Here is a 16841-nt window from a genome sequence, read left to right as displayed (position 1 = left end):
TGGATTTTGTAGGGGTGCCCTGCACTGCCAGGAGAATTGCCTTTGAACTCTCCAGGCTTCTGCTTTCTAGAGGCTCACGCTTTAAGAAACACGTGGTCCTTCCTACACCTTTTCCAGATTTGATGCTACCAAGAAAAATATTCATAATCTTTGCTTCCCTGTACAATGGAATGTTTAAAATGCAAACATTATGCCTAGGCCTTTTAATGTAACTGACTTGGAGCTACATAATATAAACAAATAGCTACTGCTGTATCCTGAAATCTCTAGAGCTCTAAGCAGGTTCAGTCCTGCCATCCCACATTGAGACCAGTGATCTTCACTTTTCTTGGCACACACAGAGATGCATGGGAGCAGTGTTACTCATGGGTCCACACCTGTGCCAGGCTGAAATGGGTGACAAAACTTTTGGGGATTGCAGCAAGGCAGTGTGAAACTCCAACCTCCCTGCAGTGATCATTACATTATCTGTGCCCGCAGGGCAACTACGGCAGTGGGAGATAGGAACCATTCCTAAGGCTGTAGCCATTCACCCTGATGGTTAAAAAGGAAAAGGAAGAAAACTATTATACATTTGGGGAAAAGCAGAATGCATCTGGGTAGCCAAAGTCCAGGCACAGAAAATCCTTTGGACTCTGACAAGCAAATGCTGGGGAACCAGTCCCTGCTAGGCATGCAGGGTTAAGTGTGTATTTACTGCCCTCTTGCCCCAGTTCACAGCTGGTTTATTAGCTTTTATTGCCTGGCATGCTGGCTTAAGCTAGCAGAGTAGAAGTACAGACATCTGGGCATGGGGAGAGAAAGAGGGAGGATGGTGGTAATGCCATAAACCACCACAGCTGGGAGTGTGAGTCAGAGACCTGTGGCCCTTGACAGCCATCCACCTTTGCATCATGGAAAATGGACTCTGCGTTTAATGCCTCCTCTTCTAATCTGCATAGCCAAAATGCAGCCTAAAGGGCAGCGCTGGGGATAGAAGGCAGTCACATGCAGGCATTAGTCTTCTTGTGGATCTGCAAACAGAGAAGTTGACTGCTTCAAAATAATCCACTGGTAGTAGGCTGGGGATAAGAAATCCCCAAGTTCCCTCATCCCTTTTTCCCCACAGCCTTTGGGGTTACATTCTGCCCTGGTGTGCTACCACAGAAAGCCACCTCTTCTCCAGGGGGGCACACATACGCCCTTATGCTGTAGTCAGTGGTTGCTCTGATGCTTGTGCAGAAAAGACCTTGCTGAGACATTTGATAACACAGTGCTCTTCTGTGTTTAATGCTGTACCTGTGCTGTATGTAGTAGTTCTGGGCTTTCTAGGAAAAAGCAACTGGCAATAGTAAAAGCCCCAGCATGCTGGGAGGCACTCTGGCTCTTCTCCCATACAGTGAGGTAAGAGTTCAGCACGGAGAAGGGCTGCGTTGGGTAACTCCTGCAACAAGTTTGGGAGGGGTTACTTGCAGGCTTCTGAGGAGTTTCTGAGCTGTACTTTTTTGATGGTGGGAAACAAGCTGAAAGAATTCCAGTTTACCAAAGCTCTCACAATGCTGGGAAGGCTCAGCTGGCACAAAAGGCTGCAGAAAGCTCCTGAAGGGGAAGGGGCTCTGGGCTTTTCCTGCTTTTGTCTGGGAGCTTGCCATCTAACTGGACCCCTTGATGCTTAGTAAGAGTGCAGCCATCTTAACCATTCCTGAGTCTGAATTCAGTATGTGACTTAAGGATTTGACTGCGAACCAGTATGGAGCCTGGAAGACCTGAGCGTCGATCCTGGGAGCCCTTGCGGGCAATCGCTCATCATATTGTCTGGTGTCTCCCCACTTCTCATGTTGAACTTGTTTGGAGGAATTACAGTAACTCAGGGTGGTTGGGAACAATCCTTAGCTCATCCTGACCAAACTGTTGTCCAGGCCAAAATGATGATGTTTCCTAGCAAGGAACTACTATCCGCAAACAAACTATTGGCAAACTAGAAAAAAAAGTGCCTTTCCTATTTCTGTAACCAATGCAAGGTTATATTCCCGTGTCACAACCCATCTTCCCTAGCAAGCAGGTGTAGTTTGATGCTGTTTTGGGCTGTTGCTTAGGCACTCGTATTAAAATGTTTGTGTGGAGGCTTGTGTTTGCCAACTTAGCATTTTCCTTATTTCGGTTTCCTTCTATAGGCCATCCAGACAGCGAAAAAAAAGAGCAAAGTGCAGTTTCTAATAGGCAGTCACAGGGTGTTTCTCACAGCTGAAATCTGGTTGACAAGTTGACGCTGTGTTCAGTAAGAGGTTCCCCAAACTTGCCCAGGCAGTGCTGGCAGCTGGCAGAAGTGGGCTGAGGCAATCAGAGCTGTAAGTGACCATTCAGACAGAGGGATGAGAGCAGCAAGTGCTGGCCAGGTGCTTGGGAAAGCCACGTAAGAACCACTCAGGCAGCCAGGACCACTTTGGTGCTACTTCCATGGATGTCTGCAGGACCCCATGGCTAAGGTCTGAGTGCCACATTCAAGCCCATCTCTGTGCCAGATGATGTGTGTAAGGCCATACACATAGAAGCAGGAGCTGAAGCTTCCCACCATGAAGATAAGCAGGAGTTGACAGCTGTCAGTAACAACAGGGTACGGGGCAGTGTGAGAGCTCTTCAAAACTGGCCCCATACCCCCGCATGGCTTTGGTCCTAGATGGGGGCTGAGGTAGCTGCTGCTCATTGGGCAGCATCGTAGCGGCAAAAGTCTCACACCTTCATTTCAACAGCCTGGCAAAACAGTGGGAATTAAGTAATTTCTCCCTCTCTCCCTGAACCTCTTGAAAATGCACTTAGTTCACCCCCTGTCATTCTTCAGCTGTTGTCCATCTGGTTACGTTCAGCAGGGACACTTTCAGGCTCATTTGGAGACCTGTTGAGTGAAACTGTTTTAAAAATCCTTACAGCTCTTTTTCCTAGCCCAGCCTGGGGTGTCTGAGGGTGACACAAACCTGCCTAGAGTGGCCACTGTGGCAATGTGCTGTGACAATGACCGTGGCTCCATGTCAGGGCTGTTGGTGTCCCAGCTGGCTGCTGCTGGCACACATGTGGCACCAAAACACAACTGGTAAAAAATTGGTTAAAAAAAAAAGCCAGCTTTGAAGGCAACTGACTGGTAGCCATTTCACCTGGGTGATAGACCTTTCCTGTCCTTCCTCCTTTTACAAAGTAAGTTATTTTCTCTAGGTCAAACACAGCCAAAAGGTCGGCTGTGGTGCTAGCACAAGCAAGAGAGTTGATGAAGCTGCCCTTGCATCCCCAAGGTCTGAAATGACCTGTGGTCAAAGATGGTCACCTTTGAGTCTATCCTGCTTCATTATGGGGGCCATATCTGTAAGAAAATAGTTTTGCTTTGGTAACATTCTGTTAACAGAAAACATAAAGCATTTTCTTTCCCTTTGATATTTGTGACTATGAAGCATCTCAGCTATGGGCAGTAAATTAATAAGAGTAATGTCAAGTATGTTGCAAACAAATGGCAAAATTGAGGTTTCTTGCCACAGGCTATGCAGCCTTGCAAACTCAGCCAGACATGCTTGGCCAGCACCTGCATGCTTGCTTTGTTGCCGTTGTTGGCATAGACCGAGTCAGTCAAACTTGCAGAGGGCTGGTTTACGACTGGACAAGGCCTTCAGACACTTCAGCAAACAGCCCCATCTCCGATTACAGCAATCAGGCATCTCTCCTCAGATGTTCAATGTTCAAAGCCCTGAGAGTCCTGGACTTTCCCAGCAGATTCCTTTGGAATGTAAACAGTCTTCAGATCCCCCACCAGGTGCCAGCAGGCTTCTTGGGGTTGCTGAAGGGGAAGTCCTCCTGACATACTGAAACTAAATAATAATAATAAATAATAATGATAGTAATAATAGTAATAATAATAATGATAATGATAATGATATGGGGTGTGGGTGAAGTGTGTGGGGTTTTTTTGCCTCAAGAGAGGATGCTAGTTTGGGAAGAAGCAGTGGCTGTCACTAGAGAATGTTATTCTGAACAGGTCAACTTAAAATATGATTTGCTGGATATTGGTAAGGTATCTACTCAGAAGTCTGGCCAGCAATGCACTGACAAAGCAGAAGAATGTTTCCTTTGGCTTGAAGTGGAAATGTTGAAACAGATGTTTTAAATAAAGATCCTGGCACTGCAGATAATGAGCATCTCAAACTACGTTTGTAAGCACTCTGGGGATACTAAAGAAGTTACGCAAAGCCACTTTGACTCTTTTTTGACCCCATAGACAGACAAGGGGACTCTCAACCTCTGGGCTCTCTTCTGACACTGCCTTCCCAGATAACCTTGAGCAAGTTGTTTCATCTCTCATGCTTCAGTTTTCCCAGACACAAAAGCAGGGTGCCTACCACAGGCCTCCTTCATGAAGCAGGCTGCAGAAAGAGGCGTGCATGATAATCTTTACTGATGCTGTAAGGCACAGTCATGAAAATGTAAATACTGGCACTGTTCCTGCAGTTTGGGATGGCACAAGAGGGTAACAGGTATCAGGGACAGGGCTTATGGAAGGAGTCCTTGCCAGCTTGGGGGCCTGTATCTATGTGAGAGTAACAGGAGCACCATCTGAATGGTACATTATCTGATGTTAAAATATTCATTAGGAAATTATTTGAATTCCTTTATTCTAAATCTCACCAAGTCTCTGTGTCTTTAAATCATTTCTGTGTTGTTTGTCTCTTCCTTTTTTCATTTTCTTTCCCTCTCCGAGGGTTTCCTGTGGGCCTCCTGGTTACTTCTGCCCTCATCTCTCCCCTGTGCACCAACTTCTCTTTTTTCCAGTCTCTTCCAGTTTGCTCCTCCCTCCACCAGCAGCCTTTCTGAGCCGTCACTGGGGGTCCCCACCACTGGACTATCCCTTGGAGGGGAGCACCCAGGTGGTGTGGGGGTGATGAACAAATGACAGTCCCACAGATGGAGCCCTTTGGCCAAACGTGGCCACTCATCAGTAGAGCATCCTTGGTGAGAACCAGGAATGACCTGAGCCCCACTAAGGTGCCATGACTCACCTGGGACCACCTGGCAGTAAGAGTCCTGCTACTTCTCCTGCCCTGGCAGGGAGTTGTAGGGATGTCTACAGCAGCAGGGTGGTAGCTGAGGGCCTGTTCTGGGGGGCAGGAGGGAGTGCAGCCTGCTGAGAAGGCTGCCCTGCCTGGGTACCCACCCTAACCTAGGCAGGGCAGGCACTGGGAAATGGCCCAGCCTGTGCCAAAGGCATTGCTACTCCCTCGGGGTGGCTGGCTATGGGAGGAGCCATGCTACTGAGACAGGGGTTGAGCTGGCAGGGCAGGCAAGGTTTGAAGAGGTCCAGAAGAATGCTGGACCCACTGTTTGCCTCATCAGCACAGAGCTGTCAGTGTGGCTCCTTGGCTGCTGCTGCTGGTGCCCACTTGCATGGGGCAGCACCAAGTGGCTGCAGTGCATGAGGCTCTGAAAATGCTGACAGGGACATGTTTTCTTGTCATGTTGTCCTCACCACCACCCCCCACCCCACCCCTCCTTTTTTTTTTTTTTTAAATGTAAACAAAAGAGTTCGTTTCTGGCAAAGGAAAATACTAATGAGAGAGAAGCAGGCATGAAGGGACACAACAGGAAGCACATGGCAAGCCACGATGGGCCTTGACATGAACTTTCTATTTTTAAAGTGGCTTAATATAGTCCTGAAAAAAATGTCTTCATTGTTCTGAAATATCTCCTTGCTCTCCTTAAAAACATCCTGATTTTATAGGCAGCAGAACAGGTTGGTCCTTTGCCACCTAACAACTATATTTCATTACCAGATCCCAGATATATCCTGGCCCTGACAATACAGAGTCAGTGCAGAGATCGGAGCCTGTCCCTAAGCAAAGCTCCTTCTGCCCCCGCTACAGAAAGCATTTCTTTTCCTAAAACGTAGGCAACTGAAGCAAAGGTTTCTAATCAACAGGAGAATGACATTTTTAAATACTTAGAATCAGGAGCTGAAGGAAGGAAAATTATATCAGCATGAGGTCCATCCAAGAGATATATCAGTTATTTAACTGGTAAGTATATGCAGAAAGATCAAAGTCTCCTTCTGTGATGAATAACTGTGATTCACACAGCTGGGAGGTGCAAAGAAATTACTCTAGCTAGCTAGTTGTCACTTGTTAGCCAGAAGGAAAGTATTTATTTACACTTACTTTAAGGTATCCCTTTTGTTCCACAAATGTTTAAAGTACTACCCTGTAGCAAATGGCAGGTGAAGTAGGAAGAAGAACAGTGTGTTCTTGACAGAAGAAATAAGTCACAGTTCCCTCCCACCACCAGAAAGGGAAGTCAGCACAGCTGGAATGGCAAACAGCACCAGGGGAAACCACCTCTTCGTTTTCACCTCCCCCTTCTCTAGGTCCTACAGCAGCAGGCCCACAGGCACTGAGGTTGCAAGCAAGGGGGCAAAAAAGACCCACGCAGGCTTTCCAGCTTGTTTTGACATGTCAAGTGTTTGGAAAGCAAAGTGAGGTGAACTCTGGCCCTGCTGTGTCCAGGAGCAAAATCCTCTGGTGTTTCCAAGCTTCCCCAACAGCTGGGAACTTGTGTTTCCCTGCAGACCTGTGTGACCAATGTATTTCCCAAAAGATGCAGAAGCCTGCAGCAGCAGCCACCAGGGCATGATGGCCACTGGTGGCCCTGGAGCACCCAGCTCCTTGCCCGAAAGAAAGTTGTCTAGGCAAACAAACATGACCCCAGGAAAACAGACCACTCTGCCTTCTAGCAACCCAGGATGAGACAAGGAAATAAATATTCTAGAGGTGGCCACATCATGGCCACTTCCGCCAGCAAGTCCATTGCCCCCTCAGGGAAGGAGCTGGGGCTCCCTCCCTTCTCCCCACAGCCTGCTTCACAGATATGCCATGTCCTTCAGAGGCTCCCTGGACTGCCTGTCCTTGTCACTACCCCATGGCTGCTTTCCTTGCCCCATTGCCTTTTCCAGTGACCCCTCTCCCTGACCCTTTGCATCCCCTCTCTATCTCCTGGGTGCCCTCTTCCCCCGTCTCTGCCCACCCCTGCTTCCTACCAGACCCCTGCCGCCCCAGCCAGGCTCTGCGTGCTCCTCCCTCCCGTCCCTGCCCTCCCCACCCCAGGGCCTTGCAGGGACAAGCAGGGAAGATGAGCAGGGCTATGTTTTGGATGTTGCCATGCTGGGAAACAGCCATGAATGGCCTTTGTGCTTCTGAGCAGTGGAGGGAAATCTGAGGCTTTGACAAACAAGCGCTGGAGCTTTCAGATGTCCTTCAGACCCCATCCTTGCTGTCAGTCTAATCCCCATCCACAAGCAAAGGCACCCATTCAGCACAGAAGGTACTGCCCCGAGCCGGGCACCCCAGGGCTTTGCACTGCAGAGGGTGGCACTGGCTGCCGGCTCCTGGCAGAAGGGCTGGGGCCGGCTCAGGCCTCCAGCTGGGGAAAGGCTCCCGTTTTCCTGGGCCTCTGCACTGTGGAATGAAGTAACCCACAGCCTGCCATGCCCCCGTTGCTGCACAGGGCTTCTGGAGGCCTGAGCCACCTGGGAAGAGGCATCTGTTGCTCTCCTAGCTAAAAAACATAGAAACTTAACTATTGTGAAGTAAAGGCAGCAAAAGCTGTATTTTCCCAGCATGGTCTTGGCACAGATTGCTTGGGTCCACTAGCTCAGTTTAGTATCAGATTAGTATCAACCTGAGGTGTTTCTGAGGACTTTTTAAGATGTGGAATGAAGGCCCATCAGAAGGTACAAACTGCTTCTCTGCCCCACAGCCCTTCCCAGGGCCGGCCCCACACCTCCCTATGCCTGTGGGCACAAAGGGGAACGCCGAGGAGGCAAAGTTTCACACAGCTTCTTCCTATAGCCATCCCAGCTACTGTCTGAAGAGGTACATACAGGAGCACAGGTTAAAGCTGAAGAGGAAAAGGATGCACAATACAAAGTGAAGGTCAAGTGATGATGGGAGGCGAGAAGACAAGGCAGGAAGGGCAGCGCTACGCCGTGATGGCTACATTTTTTGTGTGTTGCCTGGGCTGTGTCTAGCACAGCAGAACCCTGGGCCTGAGGCATGTTGGCTTGGCAGCCGGTAAATAAAGGTGTTTATTTTATGTTTTATTTCATTCTCAGCCACACGTGCTGTGCGCTGCTCCCCTGCTCCCCCCTGTGCTGTAAACAAGATGGAGAATTGCTGATATCATCGACTTCCAGGCACTCGAGTGACACAGCAGCCCTAAAGTGGGAGCCGAGCCCTGCCACGCACCCCCCCACAACCCCCCACCCCATAGACACAGGTGAAGCTACATTAAGCCATAAATCCTGTTTTCTTCAACTAAGTAGGCAGCCAGTCTCCCAGTTCAGGCTGCCACCTCAAGCTGGGTAACATCAATACACCTCCGCGTGTCATGCACTGCTGGGGTGCCCACACGTGGCATTTGCCACTAGTGGAGAAGGGGAGGAGAAAACTTCTCCCTTGCTTTCCTTCAGTTTTCATCTGTGTTTCTTTACTATAGACCACAGGCCTGCAGGCTGGCTTTCCCCTTGTTGTACATCTTCTGCTTATACCCCATTAGTGGTATACAAGCATGGCCAGATGCTTCCATGCTGTTGCTGCCAGCCTCGAGTGAGTTGGTCCCTGACGTTGTGTGGGTACAGGGTGAGAGATGGGAGCAAAAGCCATTACTACCACACCGGCTCACAGACCTAACCTAAGAGACCTGATGCTAGAATGTATGTGGGCTCTGTGTTTCCTCAGAAGGAGTCTTGCAGACCTCTGCCAACATGCCTGCTGAGCTGCACAGTGCTGCTGCTACCCCAGGGGAAACAGGGTCTGCTCCTGGATGTAGAAACCAGAAAAGTGCACACACTCTGTGGTGCAGATTTTGGAAGTAAAGAGACTCGGTATGCGAGAGCCTTGCTAGGAGGATGGAGAGTCTTCCTGCACGCAGAAGCAGAGTGAAGCCATGAGGCAATGTGGGAAGACATCCACAGAAAACTGATGATACCTGGCACTGCTCTTAATAAGACTTTCAGCTTTCAGGCCCAATTTTTTCAGGCCTGGGTAGCTGCTTTGGGATGAGGTTTTCTTGGGAGCATGGAGGAAATGGCAGCCAAAACCCTTTGCAAGAATGAGATTGGGGAACAAACACTGTTTAACCCAGTGTTTTGGCAGACATCTAATTTTGGCAAAGCTGCAGTGCCCCAACGTGCTGGAGCAGGGCTTTGCATTTAGCAGGGAGATGGCTTTTAGTCAGAGAAGGGAGTTTTGCTGTTGTTGGAACAGTCTGCCCAAATCTGGTCAAACTGTAGAAGCTTTTTGAGAAATTTCAGTTTGCATGTCCTCAAGAAAAAGCTCACTGGATCTTCCTCAAGAACAGTTTGCACTGAACATGTTTAGTACCAGGATTTCAGAAAGATCCCTGCTCAAGGCTGGTGCAGAGTGCTACCAGACTTAGGCACCAGAGGTGAGTAGTGGTGCTAACACTCCTTGGGAGCCCTGGCTCCTCCTAGGCCTAGGCAATATGGAGAAGGCAGATGCCTACCTGAATGCATATGGACCAGGCACCAAAAGTGGGAAGAGAGATGAGTGGAACAGGTAGGGTAAAAGCCTGCAAGACAGGGCCAGAGGATCAGATTAGGACTCCATACAATACATGTCACTTATCGTATGCTGAAGGCTAAAACATATTAATTATGGTGCTGCAGCCTCTTTACATAACTGCCAAGAAAATCTACATCTGCCTCTCCTTCCCATTTTATCTTCTATTCCACGTTACCCCTTTGTCCTGTCATCTCCTCTCCTTCCTCTCCAATGCCCTTCCCTCTGACTTTGACTGCTGTCCTTTCTCTGCTCTTCTGATAGCATCAAGATTTTGCTGCTGGCCCCTGTAATTGCTTAAGTGTTTATTGCTTTGCCCTTACACTGTCACACTACCTTCCAGTGCAGTCCAGCCTTCCTATACACCACGTCTGACATTGAGGGCATCTGTGTTTCTTGAAGCACTGTGCTCCCTCCAGCATTGTTGAGTCCTCTCAGCTGATCCATGTTAGCTTGCAGGTAGCATTTGCCAAACTTTCCGTCCATCAGTATGGATGGTGACTTAGATGTTCTTACATGCTCTCATCTCTCTCTCCCCCTTCGTGAAATTACCAGTTCTCCCTAACCCACCTGGGACCCACCCCCCTGCCCACCTTCTCCTGTGGCAAAGTATCTCCTGACTCACCCCAGCCCCTGGTTTGCTTTACACTTCTTCCCTTCCTGAAAGTGGTCTTCTGGGGCTGAGGACCACTGCCAGTGTGTCTATGACCAGGCTGACTTCCTGCGTTACAAATTAATTTTCTTGTTCTTCCTTGTTCTTATTGAAGCATTTCTGCATCAATAACTTCATTTATTCTGGCTCCTGCCTCTCCACCAGAACAGAGACAGGGTTTTTTTCTCATAGAAAAGTTATTTTCTGTCTTCCTTTCCCCTCTTGCCTAGTTCCCCCAGGGACCCTAGCCTTTATCTTCAACTCCATTTGTTACCTCTTCTGCAGCTTCTCACGTTGGCTTTACACAGAGAAACTGAGCTAATCTTGCCTCTCACAGTGGTGGGAGGGAGACCCTTGTGTCACCCCATCCTTTCCAGCTCCTGCTGTTCCCTCATTGAACCCCAGGAGTAACAGCTCACTGGATATTTCTTCGGACCAATTCAGCTCACTAACCCTGCGGAAAATGTCCTTCTGAGGCTTTTAGATGTGTTTTTTGCTGCAGGATTTTATTGGGCTGGATTTACAATAGTGAATTGAAAGTCAATGGGGCAGGGGAAGGGGCAGCATCTGGCCAAGGAGAGAAAGGAGGCAGTGGGTGGAGGAGTGGGACCTTCCTCTTTCAGTGGCCACAAGCTGTGAGATTGGCTCAAACCACTGACTGTAGCTTCACCCTCACTTTCCTCTGGATCTTTCCTTTGTGTTACAAATGTGTCTCCTTAAAGAACACCACCTTTGATTTCTCTTGCTTTCCAGCGATGACCTCCAGGTTCCTTTCCCTTTAAGCTCACTGGCAAATGAGTTTTACATTCTCTCTGGTCTAGAGTCTCCAAACAGGACTCCTGAGTTTCTGGCCGCCTCTTTCCTAGCTAAATCTCACAGCCAAATACTCATTAACAGGTGTTTTGATCTGCCCACTCCTCTCCCCACAAACCATGGTGGTCATGAAACCCTCGCCTTCCCTGACACCAGGACTCCAGCCTTCTCTGGCACCTGTCTCCCAGTCCTCCCTTCTCTCCTCAGTCTTTGTCACCATGGGTAGCTTGGAAGCCATCTTCATCAGAAAGCTCCCTCCGTGTTTTCCCATTCAAGCTGTATACAGATTCAAGTCTATGAATACTTGAACAGATTCTTTTGACGACAGTTTTATTGTGAATATGACAGTTTACCCAGACGGCAAGCTCTCATAGTAACTTAGGCAAAGAGAGCCTTGGTTTCCTACCTAGAAAATAGACAGATTTTGCTACCATCTCTTCTAATAGCCTAATATGCTCAAAGGCTCAACAGGAGGAATTTTATCTTGTAGTATTGCAGTATTGAGGAGGATCAACAGCTTATTTCATTACAGGAAGCAAATCTGAGTAAAAAGCAATTTATACTGATGTAACTGAATTTATGCTAGTGCTTTTAGTGGCATAACTATGTTAGCAAAAAACACCCATACTTCGAACTGACATAGCTAGAAAGATTTTACACATACGTGGGTCTACAGATTTATTTGCCTCAGTTGTTTCTGTCTGTGGTTCTGGTTATTTATTTTGGTTTGTTGTACCAAGTCAGGTGCATAGCATGCCAAAATGCTCGGTCACTGGCTAGTGTGAACATCTGAGTCCTTGGGCAGGCCTGGGGCACCTTTCAGCACCTGTGTGAGCCCAGGTTTGGAAACCTGAAGTCCTCTCTGCTGCTTCCTGGGGCAATGGCTTGTAGAGCATTTTTTGCAGGGAAGTGTAGCAGCAGAATTTTGTAAGAGTTCAAGTGTGTGCCTGACACTTCTGCTTCCTCCATCCTACATTTACTTCCCATACTTTTTGCACTATTTAAAAGAAATAATTTTATTTCCATATATTTTTCCTCTATCCAGCATTAATGCAGATCATACTTGGATCAGCAGAATTTGCATATCACTTCTAGACCAGCTGAGATAACCTTCTGCAGCAGGTGAAAAATATCCCTGTGGTAATAGTGACTGGTGATCTGAAGAACAGCAGCCTTGTTGGTGAGGGAAAACCACATTCCTGGAATTGCATACCTGCATTTTCTCCATTGCCCCAGCAGCATGGTGGTGCAAGGAAAGCTATTTTGCCACCGAGAAGGCAGTCGGGGTGACAGCTCAGACAGGAGGTCAGCAGGGAATCAGGGGTATCAGCTCAGGGCTGGAACAAGGCACTAGCGAGATCTGGGAGGGAGCAGGGGAGAGGATGGGCGAGAGGCAGGTGTGCAGAGCCAGGAGGAGTATCTTCTGCACATTATAATGAGCCCATGCAACAACTTTGTTACAGAAAATGGAATGGCCTCCATGAACCGAGTTGGGGAAAGAGAGGCGCTGCACCTCCTCACTCTGCCTCTTCCTTGCTCCCTGCAGACACTGCTGGGTCTCTGGGAATGTGGCATTGCCGTCGGCTTCAGCAAACATGCATTTTCCAGGACATGAGACCTCTTGTGAGATGCAAGCAGGCACAGTCCTCTTCAGACATGCTGATGGGATCAGAATAGCAGCTAAGTGAAAAGTGAAGAATGAAGAGTGACACAGCATGACTCAGAAAAAGGCTCACTGGTGATGTGAGTAGCAGCAGAGAGTCACTTCCACATGAGCAGGTGTAGGATTACTGCTATATGTGCTTCTGAAAGGCCAGAAGTAATTCCTCAGGGCTGAGCTGAACCTCAGAGGAGACCAAACCCCATCTTGTTACCACAAGCTGAGGCACAAGGGGAGTCCTAAGATGGCAGCCAGTGCTGGACACACTGCCTGCTGAGTTTCAGCACGAAGCACAAGGGCAGTTATTAAAACCACTTGCAGAGCTGTTCGCTAAGGGAACTGTCAAGGTCAATGTCATGTCCTACATTCTCTTATTTGGTGTATAAATGGGAAGAGACAATAAAAATACTGTATAAGTTCCTGTTTCAGACTTATTTGGTGATGGGATATTTTGTTTGGTTCATTAATATATATTCCACAATGCATGGATTTGTTTTTCATCTTGAAAGAGATTCTTTTTCTTGCAATTAAGACAAAGAATCAAACCAGGCTCAGAAGGCATGAGCTGGCTCCACTGCTGTCTGCTCACACACAGCAAGGTGCTTCTTAGCCAGTGGAGAGCCTTTGCTCTATGCCGGCCTGTAACATTTGGTTACTGGGTTACTGCAGTAGATCCGATGTCACAGATACACCAGGTTTCTTTACTTTTCCTAAAGATCTGTCTGGAGGCTTGCTGTACCCCTGTGCAGTCCTGGTTTGGAACCCTTGCTAGATTTTTTTCTCACAGTCAGAAGCACATGGAGACATGATTTTCCAAGGGTATATCTCCTCTTTCTTCTCAACATTGATCTGGGTCACTATTGCTGGACTATGAAGACTGAGGTTCTCCTAAACACTGGTATCACTGGGAAGAAACGCTGAGAATTGTTTATATTTCAGCAAGAGGAACTGTATACAGTGAATGACAACTGTAAGAATTCCCTAGAAAAAAAAATTTACAGACACAGGCCATTCAGTGTGGTGGTAGTTGACACCTTTCTGTGGACATCTTGCTCTGGGACAGCTGCATAGCTACATGCATGGCTAGTACAGTGTTCTCTGCAAGCCCATCAGTTTAATCGAAGGGAGCTTATAGGAGTAGTCTCAACAAGGCAATACAGTAGTAATTTCAAGTGCCCTTACATCACTCTTGAAGGTGGTACGTCCTGCAGAAGGCAGGCACTGTCTGTGGCTCCAGAGCCTGTTGATACACAGCAGGTTACAGAAATGGTCCCTGCAGAGCTTAACATAAAAAGCCACACTATAATGGAAGTAGAGTGATTTTTCCTCAGAATCTCAGATAAAGAACCAAAGAGCATCTTCCAGAAAACAATGCAGAGATGACACAGACAAAAGGGGAACTTTTGCATATTTTGACAGGACACTTTGCAAGAACACCAGGAGAAAAGCCCACACATTTAAAAAGAAATCAGACAGGATTGCTTTGCAGCTGTCTCCCTCCTTGCTTACACTTGCCTTAGGGCCAGCTCTGCTGCGTTTCAAAGACATCTCCACAAGCTTTGTGTGTTTGTTTCATCTCAGCATCTCTGCCCTCCAACTCTTCGCTGGGGCCTTCAGAGATTGCTCCCTTGTTTCATGCTGGGTTTTTGCAATGACAAGGGTGGGGACCAGTTCCCCATGCCTGTTTCCACCCCCACTTAATATGCACTCCCTCGATCCTTTGCATTGCATATCAGCTCTCTGCTGCTCCAGGCTCATATGCCCAACCTCAGTGCCCTGTGACCGCCCTGTAGCTAGACTGCCTTAGCTGTTTCTTTCTGCAGGCTGAGGAGACTGAGGACATTCTTCCTGGTCTGGGCAGGGAGAGATGGTTTAGGTAGTGAAGTGCATTTATTTGCCTTCTTGGGAAGTTGGGCAGCAGAGATTTCCAAAATTGTTGGTGGGCTATAAAGAGGGATTAAAGAGGATAGGGAAGTACCTTGGCCAGGGCAGGCGAAAGCTGTGACCAAAGCAATCACCACTGTATGAAAAAAGTGGATGACAAGATTGTGGCTGGATGACCGTTGGGACAGGTGTCAATCACACCATCTGTACCCTGGTACTGTGCTGACAGCCAAAGAAGAAGGTGCAATTGGTGCTTTCCTGGGGTGTTTTCCATCAGTTGGTAGAAAGGTATTCTTTTTCTATCAGGAATAAAATGTAAAAGTATGCACAAAGTAGAAATCTTTGTGTAAGTATGTTTTGCCCTGGTTTATGATGCAGTGGGTTCAGTTTAGGTAAGCTCCTCTTGTGACATTGGATTTGAAGTCCTAAAGAGCAGCTGCGGCCAGTACCCAGACACAGCTGGAGCCAGAGGTGTTGGTCCGTGGCCTGAGGTCCAATTCTGAAATCTAATTCTTTAAATCACTTTTTTTTTTGCCTTTTCTCTGTTACAGGCCAGGTAGGACATTGTTCTTAGTGACAAGCTTATTGTGTGGTGAATCCTGATGGACACTATTATTCCTGACTCACCCCAGGAATAATGAAACACAAGTGTCTGTCAGTCCTTACCAAGGCTGAGAGCCTTAAGCTGTGTTTCTTAAACTTATTTCTGAGTATCTACTAGCATCTGAAAGTGCCTGTGCAGGCAAGTGACTGCCATTTGGTGCTTTCTCACTTGAATTTGGCGGTCCCTGTTGTTTTGTTCAGATTTCTTTGTCAAAGAGCATGTTACCAAAATTCCCCTCTCAGCCAGTAGCCCAAGGCATGGCTTGTCAAGTAAAGATTGTGACCCATGCAGATGAAGGGCCATTGGCCTTATTTACACTAACACTAACTAAGCTTCTTGCCTTCCATCTGGAAATCACTGAAGATTCATCTAATCAGAGCTAGCCTGACTCTTAAGAAAGTTAAAACAACTCTGCTAAAGGTGTGAACTCCATTTCTACAAGTAAAAGCATGCTTTGTGTCTTCTGAAGGGGTGGAGTGCAGCTAAGTTGCTTGCATTTCTGTGGACTGAGTTTGCAGTTTTAGTTGAGTCATCCCAGTTTTCCCACTTGTCCCTGGGAGGTGGGCCAGCAATGGCCAAACTCCCCAGTCCTCCCCGTTGCATCCTGACGCTTCCCTGTGCCTGACGGCTACAAGACACCTACCACATACTACACTGCCATGAGCTGAGAGGAGGGGAAATTCCAGGAGCAATGTGGGAGAGAGCAGGATGAGGCATGCAGCTGGGTCCCAGGACAACCCTGCTGGCTTATTTCCTCCTGTGACTGAAGACTGGGGGTTGCTCTTCAAAGGGGTAGCTTGGCTCTTGCCGACCTGGCAGTCTGTAGTTATTGTATTCTCTTTCTGGCAGATCTGAAGGTGGCTTCAGCTCTGTGTCTCATCACCTGGTCACTAGGTGACCCTGGGAAAGCAGCAGGAAGGTCAGCCAGGGATGAGGAAGAATGAGACCTCCCCTTTCAACAACATCCCGTGCAGTTAAGATGCACTTGGAGTAACGTACAATCATTTCTGGGCCTCAGCAAAATGACAGTGTCTCTTGCATCCCCAAGTCGATGAGAATTGGGGTCACGGTGCCATTTCCAGGAAATCTTCTAGATCTTGCCCTTTGACATTGAGATAAGATCACTGGCATATATGACAAAATGGGTGAGAGAGGATGCTGTTCTGGCTATGCTGTCATCTAGCCTGCAAGCTAACTCAGTCCCCCCATGACACCCAGCCCCCTGCTCATATACCCTGGAGAAGCACCAGTTCATTTTGAAGTCCTTTTAGGATAGGGGAGCTGGTTCACTCTGAAACAAATGCAGGTGCAGCAGGGAGAACAGTTCACCCCAGGATGGCCTGAGGAGGTGGTATGGGCAATCTGCACCATGTTTGCCTTCCTTTATTCCATATCATCCTCCAGCACTGTCCCACACAGGTACCCCCCAGGCACCAGCTTCCCCGTGACCTCACCTCACATGGTGTGGCGTGCAGCAGCTTGGAGGCGTCTTCAGTTTCATGCTATAAAAGTACCTCTAAAGTGGCCTGCAACACAATCTCATTCCTTCAGACACTTTGAACTGAGGAAATACAGAAGAAACATCCACTGTGTCCTAAAGCCCCAGCTGTGCTGCATGGAGCCAGAAGAGGGCTGGGGCAAGGC

The sequence above is a fragment of the Falco naumanni genome, chromosome 6, assembly GCF_017639655.2.
Source record: "Falco naumanni isolate bFalNau1 chromosome 6, bFalNau1.pat, whole genome shotgun sequence".
Lineage (NCBI taxonomy): Eukaryota > Metazoa > Chordata > Aves > Falconiformes > Falconidae > Falco > Falco naumanni.
The sequence above is the reverse complement of the archived record's forward strand: the minus strand, read 5'-3'. Positions refer to the sequence as shown.